Below are 10,235 nucleotides of genomic sequence, written 5' to 3'. Positions count from 1 at the left end.
TCTTCCGAGCTAAATTTAGTTAGTTACCGTTTACAAAATTAAGATAGTCATTTAGCTAGCATGTTAAAGTTTGATTTTTCTACATTTTTTGTTAAAGTAGCCAAAAACCTTATTTAGCTTGGTTGTTGTAGATGCTCTTATAGCACAATCACTAACTTGTCCAAGAGTCATATTTTAGTCCCTCGACTAGAATAAAATTACAAAATAATTAGATATAAGACTAAGTACGTTAGTCAGTTATTAAATTTAATCTTGAAGTTTCGCTTATCAATTTAGATTTATTGACTTATGATCTACCTACACAATATTCCAAATTTACGATGATGACTTAGCATATTTTTAAGGATGTATTTTTACAATTATTTCGAATATCATTTTGCACCATTATTTGATTGGTGCACCCTTGATTATTTTAGCTTTGTTTCAATTGCCCCATTACATCTTTTGCACCGTTATCTTATTTTATGCATTTTTAATAGGACATCGTTGTTAGTATTCTAAAAATCTCATTTTGCACTTCAAATTTTTTATAATTAGAAAGAAAAATACACTTGTGAGAGAAATGTAGAATGAGATTTTTGAAATGTTAATAACAACTCCCTTTTAATATTGTATTTTATTTTCTTTGTTATACTACTTTGAACATTTGTATCATCGTGTCATTAATCACCGAACAATTTACAATAGCAGTTCAACTACTATCACTGTACTACACCAAGTAGGATGATAACTTGAGATAGCATAAAACCACCCAATAAAGTATCATGTGAAAATGTTCAGTTTATTTGGTCTTCAATTGAGTACCCCAGGCCCAAATTCAAGACATGGGCTAAGATTTAAACCTCAACAAAGAAACTAGGCCACATAATCAATGTTTAAAATTTCTTAGAGATAGTCGATATTTTCATCAAAATATCCAAAAAATTATAGAAAGATATGGAAATTGGAGATGAAGTCTAAACTTCATATCATATCGGAGAAACTCTTAAGTTTAGTTTAAAATCGATAAAGATCGTCAATATTTCTTACACATCTTTAAATACATTCAAACCAACGTTTGACAATTTCTAAAGTTTCATATTAAATTTTCATCATTCCCATAAAAAACCAACCAATATCAATATTTGATATACCTATTACTATTTTCACAAATTTACGTATCGATATTTCTACCAATATCGATATTTTAAACACTCCACATAACATACAAACCAATTTTACTTTATTTTCTATTTTCTATTTTTATATATTTGAATTTTATAGCGTAAAGAATACCAAACGGCAAAACCCTCTGTTTGTCCCTCTCTGCAGCTGCTTCTCTACTTATTCGACCATTTCGCCAGCTACCTTTTTCTCTTCTTCTTCTTCTCCAAAAACCCACCACAATGCCGGACCAAGACTCGCCCAAACCCACTGAATCCCAACTCAAGGACCAAGAACCCGACCCGAATTCCGACCCAGATGAGGAAAAAGCAAATCTTTCCTCCTCTGACGACTCAGAGTCCGAGTACGACTCCGACGAGTCGTCCGAGTACGAAGGAGATGGTGTTGGTGGCGCCGAAGATGGCGCCGAAGCGGATGATTCACTCAAGTACATCCGACCCGGTGAAGATATTCCCGAGGCCGATAACACACCCGAGGTGAACATGAAGCTCTTCTCTCAGGTCCTCCAGGGGAAGAGAGTGAGGAGAAGGCAGGAGGAGGAGGACAAAAGCTATGTCTTTTAAGAGGACCTCTTCGACTTTCCCGAGGACCCGGAGAATTGGAGGGAGGACTTCTTGAAGGAGTTGGGGGGGGGGGGGAGGAGATTAAGGCCGGCAGGGACCCGCCAATTGCCCCATTTTATGTCCCGTTACCGGAAGCCTTACCCGGCTATACCGGATGACCACCATGACGTTTCCAATCGCAAGGCTGTGATTGAGGAAATGGATAGGATTGAGGAGTTTCTCAAATGGGTTAGCTATGTTTTCGAAGATGGAAGCACGTATGTTTCTGTTTCTTTCTTTACTGCACTCGGATTTTGTTTCTTTTATGATGAAACGAATGTTCATTCTCTACATTCCTGCAAGATTGTATTTTTACTCCTTGTATGTTAAAAAGTTGTTTCTTTTCAGTGTTTTAACTTGTCATGTTTCTTATCACATTATGTTATGATGGTCTTTGTTGAAGGTATGAGGGCACTGTGTGGGATGACTTGGCTCATGGGAAAGGAGTCTACGTTGCCGACCCGGGACTTGTCAGGTTTGTATAGAATTTATGAATTTCAGTTGTGACCGTACTCTTATATATCGATGACTATCTTGCACATCTTTAAAATTGCTAGAAGAGAATGTTGAAAGAAAAAGAATTGTGAAAGAAAGGCAGGCTGAGCAAATGTATCTTTTTTTATTTTGTTTGTTGGGGCATATGACGGGATAGTGAGTATTTTGACATTGGCGTCCTAGGGTGCGGTGGACAAAGCTTGTATCAAAAAGATTTCATGCAGGAGATATAGTCTGCTTCATCACTATGGTTCTTTTTCGTGAGGTTGGAGTAATTTTCAAGTTCAATATACTAGCTAAAAAATAAATTGGCATTGTTACTTTGCCTTGTCTGGGGCCCCCTGTTTATCCTTATCTAAGTTTATTTAATTCGGTTAGCTTGCAAATAGTTAATTCTGTTTTATGTGAGAAATGTAATTTCATTTCCCTTCTATAGGTATGAAGGTGAATGGCTTCAAAATAACATGGAGGGTCATGGGGTTGTTGAAGTTGATATACCTGATATAGAGCCTATTCCGGGTTCCAAGTAAATTTATTATCCCTATGTTCATGTGCCCTGCTATTTCTTAGCAGTTAGTGCTTTAAGAGTTCTTTCTCTGCATTATAAACTAATTGAGTTACTCGTTACCCTCTTGTAAGGCTTGAAGCGCAAATGCGTGCTGAAGGGCACATAATATCAAGAGATTATATGACCCCGGAAGACAAGGAATGGCTGGAGATGGATATTGAAGACAGCATTCTTCTTCAAGCAGGAGGGCAGACTGAGGTACCCTTTTATGAAAGAGATGAGTGGATCAGACAATTTGGGAGGAAACTGTAAGTTAAAGTGTTTTTATGTTACATCAGTTGTAATGTTTTTTTGATGAATTTTATTTAATATTAAAAATTGGATTTATTTAAGATTGGAAGGGGAGGTTAGCTTTTTAATATGTTATCTTGATATGGCTATTTGTATGGATTATCAAGTAAAATCAAGTAAGATAATTGGTCAATGGGCTTGAGTTCCTAAAGTTGCGTCATCTTGAATAAGATGTCACTCCCCCTTCTTTAGTAGCCAACCCTTAGGATCTTATTTAGACGGTGTCAAGAATGTCAAAACAAGCCGCCAGAAAATATCTGGTGCTGAATAGTCCCATAGACAGTCTAGGTGTGAGTATAGAGTAGCTAGCTTTTGGCATCTCTTCCCTTCTTACCAATCAGAAGAGGTGAAATGGGCATGAGGGCTTTTAATTTACAATTTTCATATATCATTATCAAGGCATTTGCAAGTTTTACTGTACAACTGTAGAAGACAAATGGATATTCTTTTTCTGAGACTGGTTTTGTGATTTTATTTAATGATCTTTCTTTGTCATGGAGAAAGGTCGGTATCGTTATGCTGGTCAGTGGAAGCATGCCAGAATGCATGGATGCGGGGTATATGAAGTCAATGAGCCTACCATTTAGGTAGGTGCATGGAATATAAGCCATTTCTTTTCATAAATTCACTAAACACGTAGAGTCAACATTAAGATACGGAAGAGGTCAAAAGAGTAGAGAAATATTGCCTCTTATCAAGTACAAGTGGAGGTTTTTTCCTGTTGTTTGTCACAATAAAATACACGAAGCAACATCTTTGAAATTAGATTGAACCATGTAGATTGAGTGACCACAATATATGGGGTAGTAAGACATACAAAGTGAAAGTTGTACAATATTCAGCAGAAAGAGGACTGTTTAGATTCAAGACATGGCTAATTGATCTGGAAAAATAACTTTAATAGCAAAACTGATGTACCGGTATAAATTCTTTGCTTTATTTTATGAAGTTTATTATTGTAAGTTTAAGTGGTGCATCATTAGTTAGTTTTATATTTCTCCAATTTTCATTTTCAGTTTTTATATTTTAAAGAATATCTATAGCTTTCCTTGACCTATAACGATACTGATATATCTATTCATATTCCTTTGAATTGAGACCACCAATGTTTCCATAAAACATCAATACTTTTTCTTTTTGTTTTCTACTACTTCTAATCCGAATATGATGTAGAACCTGTCTCCCAATCTACGAGTAATAAACCAAGTTGTAAACTACCCTAGGGCTTCATAAGAACTTAATAACATCTCTTAACTCAAAATTAGATCCCTAGGTTACAACGACAGCCTCTCTCTAATAAATGTGGGACAGTGGGAAATCCCAGTATACTCTCGAGCAATACAAGATGCTTGTAGGGGATGCTAGTGAAAAAATTGACAGTGGAAAGTAATGAAATAACATGTAGGGCATCAAATAATGTGAAAGTTCTGCCCCTGTTTGTAACAGCTTCATACTATATTATGGCTATTGAGTTAAGGTACTTTATCTTCTCTTTGCATGCAGGGTAGGTTCTATTTTGGGGAGTTAGTGGAGGATGATACTGGTTGTGATGAGGATGTATCAGCGGTAAAAATATATGTTCCCTCTTTGATGTATTATACTTACATTACAAGTACAGAGGTGAAAGTTACCATCTGTGCGAAGATTTCACTAATGTGTTGGTTGCTTTTCAGCTGCATGCGGGTATGTGGCTGCTGCTAAGGCTAATATGTTTGTCAACAAGCCTGATGGAAGTATGTTTTTAATACTAATAATTGCCTTCCATGGATGTTAAGTTGCAAATTGTTGTATCTTGTAGAAACTGAAATTTGAACTCAACTTTTATAGTTGGAAGTTTCTGGCCAGAGGTTAACTAAATATGCACTAAAACATATACCGTTGTTGTCAGGAATATGACTTGCATGTTGTTAGTATTTATTCACGGATTAAATTGTCCATATAGATAGCATTTGAGGACATTGACCAAAAAGGAACGATAGCATTTCAGCAGACTATGGAGTGTACGCATTATTTTTACTGAAGAGATACCAGTAGTTCTTGAACACCCCTTATAAGTTTGCATATGTTTAGTTGAGCGCTTTTTGGGGCCTTGCTCCATTTATTATTAATATTTTTCTGATAATCTAGCCCTCAGAAATTGCAGATTTTGTTGATTTTGTAAATTTGTGTACACAGGAACTTTGAATTACTATTGTAATTTTTGCATCATGTAGATCTGGTTTATACCATAAGATCCGTTCAGCTTCTGTGTAGTCTGTGATCTCTCCTTGGTTCATGACAATGGAATTTCTTTTCTTTTAAAGTGGTTAGGGAAGAAAGGGGACCTTATGGTGATCCTCAACATCCCTACTTTTATGAAGATGATGATGTTTGGATGGCACCAGGCTTCATAAACCAATTTTATGAAGTAAGTTATCATCAATTGTTTATGGCTGGTAAAAATTTTCACATAAAACAAATGGAAGTAAATCAATATACCTTAATTAGTCAGGAAATTGATTGGTTAGGTTTAAGAAGTTGAGTATGTAATATTTCTTTTCTCATAGAAAAGTGTTTATACTTCTTTGTCAGGTACCTGATTATTGGAAAACATATGTGCATGAGGTCGATGAAGAAAGGGAAATGTGGATGAACTCTTTCTATAAAGCTCCACTGAGGATACCCATGCCCGCTGAGCTTGAATACTGGTGGTCAAGGGGTATTAATTTCATCATCCATAGACATACCCCCTCTCCCCCATCTCGCATCCATTTAAAAAAATTTGCTCTGCACATCCACCCATTTTTTTGGAGTGCAGAATGTTAGAGATCTTCCCAACATACGAAAAACTCAATTTTATGAACGCTTTTATCTTTCCATTGTAAAATTGAGAGGTGTTACCTAGCCACATAAGCCAGTGGCTTCTTCATAGAATTCCGTTTAGTGTTCTGTTTCTCCGAATATAATGTGTGGTTTGGTCTTCGGCCAAAAGGGACAAAGTTAAGTTGCATACTAAATATATGTTACATTTGCTTGATCAGATGAAACTCCAGAATTTGTTCTTGTTAACAAGGAACCAGAGCCTGATCCTGAAGACCCATCGAAGCTTGTATATACTGAAGATCCCATAATCCTACACACACGAACTGGACGGGTAATCAACTATATTAATGATGAAAAATATGGGGTGTGCTTATTTTGGCAGCCGCTTCTGAAAGATGGGGAAGAGGTGGACCCAAAAAAGGTGGAGTTCCTTCCCCTTGGTTTTGATGAGTTCTATGGAAGAAATGTTGATGCGAAGAAGAAAAATTTATGGATGCGTGTAGTATCAGCGGTAGAAAATGCATGCAAGCCCATTTTTGAAAAAGTAGAGAAATGGACTGAAGAGAAGAGGAAAGCCGGTGAGTTGAAGTTGAAGTTGATTGAAAAAGAACTTGAACTTGTAGAGGCTGAGTTGTGCCTAGAAGAGGTAATTGAGGATGTGGATGAGGAGTTAAAGAGGAGAGAGAAAGAGGAGAAGAAGGTCGAAGTGGGTTTGCAGGAGGAAGAAGATACTTCTGCTGCATCGGCTAAGCAAGATGAGAAACCCTTAGTTGAAGAGGATGAAGATGAAGATGAAGAGGAAGATGAAGATGAGGATGATGTTGCGCCATCAAGTTTTGGTTCTGCAACTGCAGATCAAGATGCAACTAAAATTGGCCAGAAGGGAAACAAACCTGGGAAATCTCCATTTTCTTCGTCTACATTGGCATTTGCGTCAAGTAGCCTCGTCTCTGGAGTGAGTTCTGAACTTTTCATTTACAAAATATTTCTTGGAATTTCATTTCATAAAGTTGTTGTGATAAGTCAGCGTTTATGAATAGAATGTCTTGTGGTGTTAAGACATATATGCTATCCAGGGCCTTAGATTCCAAAAATGAAAACCGTAGCCAATCAATATATTAGCAAGCAGTAGGAAAATTTATATTGTGGTTGTCCAAATGATGTCATGGTTTTGGATCAAGTAAGCATCTTTTCCTTTCCTCTTAGCCAAGCAACTTCATAAAGAATTTGTCTATAATTTTTGGATTAGAAATCATAGACTTATATATCGCTGCACCAGGTTTATATTTATATTATTTAATAAGGATTTGGTATAGGTAAAAAGCTAGTGCGTGGTGTCCTCTTAATGAGCAGTTGTGCCGTCTGATTAGCTGTTTACTGGTTGATGGATGAGTCATGACGATTAGAGTTCTGAACTCATAATCCACTATTGTAGAGGCTTTGATTGATCTTTTGTGTCTAGTTAACGTTGATGACAGTTAATATTTGCATTAAGGATTTAAACTGTTGAACTTGATTGCTTTCATGATTGAAACAAGAACCCTTCTTGTCTTTATGAACTACACACTTTGTCATCTTTCCATGTGTAAAAATGCTCCTACGAAATTTATCAATATGCCTCAGCAAGAAGAATTTTGATAGAATACGCAAGTCACATATAAATTGGTAGAATGAGTTAATTAGTCTGTCTACGAAGTATGTAATTGGAGCATAGGTCCAATTAGTCTGACTACCATAAATCCAGGCGTGTGCATCTATCGATGTGCAGTTGGGGACATTATTGTGGTAGCTCAGATTTAAGATTCACTTAACCAAATGATTTTTGAGTTATGGGAACTTATCTATATATCCAACAAGTTGTTGCAACTTATGGTAGTAGTGTCCTTCAGAAGTTAGACTATGTCTAATGGATTGATCATAAACGGTGTCACTTTCTAACCCATCTTGTTTGTCTGAAATACGTTGAAGATTGAGGGCACTCTAAATAATGCCAGCAGCCTTTATTTTATATTACGTTGCATTAGTTAATAATCCGTATTTGAAAGTAGTGGCTGGTGATTGTCGCATAAAATATGAAGACTTTTAATCGGTATATCAGCTGGTGTTTTCAATTTGACCATACCCCGTACTAAGAGAACGCAGTTTGAGTGATGCCTGTCAATTTGAACTAGTTCTTAAGACTTATTTTTTGGCTGTGCAGGTTCCATCCAGGTTACAACAATCTCGACTTGGAAAAGGAGTAGAGCAATGCCGAACGCAACTATTCCCTCATGCAATGAAGACTCTAGTTGCCTCCCAGCTGTTTCAGTCAGTTTCCCTCCTGTGGCTGGTCCAAAAGTAAACTTGAAAGCCACTAGCCAAAGACAGTTGAACTTCGAAGCCGAAAACTTCTCAAATGGGAGGTTATGTCGGATACGGCCCATATCTCAATTTCGCTCACCTCATTCAACATCTATGGATACCAGAATCAGCCCAAAAGAGATGAGATCAAGAAACCATAGTTGGCCGCGTGTAGCACAAGGGACGGAATCATACAGCGTTTTGTCTCTCCACACCCCGGTATATTGTTTGAACCCCTATGAAGAAACTATACATGGCAAACCGCAACTATCTTCCAAGTTAACATAACACTGGTACGCTATGGCGGTGAAAGAGGGTCAGTTTTGTAAGCGCCACATTTTTTTCTAGCTTAAATTTCATATACATACTCGAGGTTCTCCCTCCAAACCGAACCAAGATGGAAATGAAGATGACGATGATTTGAGTTTGAATGTCTTTTAGGTGTCGTGAAGAGGGCCTATGTAGCGACATTGTCACGGTTATTGTATTCTTGTAATTCTCAATATCGCTGTATGTATGCGTTTTAGGTTAATAATAATATGGAGGATGTTAAGTGTAACTCCTCCGGGGCTCCAAAATTTTCATTTCCTTGGATCGTCTCATACTTATGAATCGTAGACAACCTTCGGTAGATTGCAAAAGATTTCGAGGTTAAAGATTTACGAGTATTGCTATTATCTGTGTTTGCAACCAGAGAATTCCAGCTTCCACGTTATGGTGATGGAGATGTTGCTTAGATTGCAAGTTTAGTTGGGAAGTCTCTCAGTAGTCGCATGGCAATGCCTACTTGTCGATAAGAGTAGCATGTTAGTTGGATACAGTTCCTAAGTTCTTTGGTTTGTCCATCTCAATTAAAAAGAGTAGTGCACAAAGCAATTTGGGTGAAAGTATAAAATAAGTTGAAATGCCTAATTAATGTTAATCTCTCCCTAACAATTGATAATATTAGTGAGAAGCAATCATATTGTAGAAGGAAAAACGCCCCTCACCTTTAGTGCAATAATAGTCGGGTGCAGTTACAGTTGGATATATATATATATATATATATATATATATTTTGTTGAGTATATTGATATTTTTCCATTAAAATGAGAGGAAGTTATTTTATATTGAGAGATACGAATGGATATCAAATCTCACATAAATTTGATATCTAAGTGCTAATATTTGTTGCTAATAGACTCACATAAATTTGATATTGAGAGATACGAATGGATATCAAATCTCACACCGTTTCAAATCCATCATTTACTCAAAAAATTAAATTGATATATGAAAGGTAATTTAGAGGTCAAATTAAGTCTCTTCATAGTTGTTTAGGTAAATGTGATGTCTGTATATAAGAAATTAAGCACCGTAACTTTGATTTGCATTAAATGTGTGATCCATCTGCTTTTTCTTTTTCTCCACTTCATGATTGGTTTACCTTGTTTTTTTTTTTTTTTTTTTTCTCTTATCAATATATTAACGTCAAATATAAAAATCATTCTCATAGCACTCAAATTTACATGTCATTACGGCCTAAGATGTAAATATTTTCATCCTAACTTGATGTGTATGAATACTTTAATTCTGAAATGAATTGGAGATGGACCGTATCGTATTTACGTACTCACCTAAACTTTGGGAGAACGCCGAAATCTCACAAGCCAGCCAGCCACCTACAATTACTTGTTCTTGACTATTAAAAATGGCGGCAGCATGAGCATTCCAACATGGCTGCGCTTTACTTTTAATCGAAATTAATTACAAATTTAAATTAGAATCAAATTAAAAGTGGTCCAAAAGATGGTGAGTCAAGTTTTTAAGTCCACATTCTTCAGCATAAAGATAACAATGTTTTATTAGTATAGTCACTTAGTTTACGATCTAGTGATATTTTTTTTTACTTGTAAGTGAAAGGTTTTAGGTTCGATTTTCACCAAAAATGAATTTGAACCACATTATTCGACTGGCCTATTGTGAGACTTAAC

At 36.3% G+C, this 10,235-nt stretch overlaps 1 pseudogene; it reads left to right on the top strand.

The window, feature by feature from the left end:
* The first annotated feature begins 1,290 nt into the window (after window positions 1-1,290).
* LOC103929875 lies at window positions 1,291-8,846 on the top strand (annotated as a pseudogene).
* Window positions 8,847-10,235: the final 1,389 nt, after the last annotated feature.

Source organism: the organism of the source record quoted next, unplaced genomic scaffold, assembly GCF_019419815.1.
Source record: "Pyrus x bretschneideri cultivar Hongxiangsu unplaced genomic scaffold, Pyrus_bretschneideri_v1 Contig29, whole genome shotgun sequence".
Lineage (NCBI taxonomy): Eukaryota > Viridiplantae > Streptophyta > Magnoliopsida > Rosales > Rosaceae > Pyrus > Pyrus x bretschneideri.
This window is presented reverse-complemented; position numbering and strand designations above follow the sequence as displayed.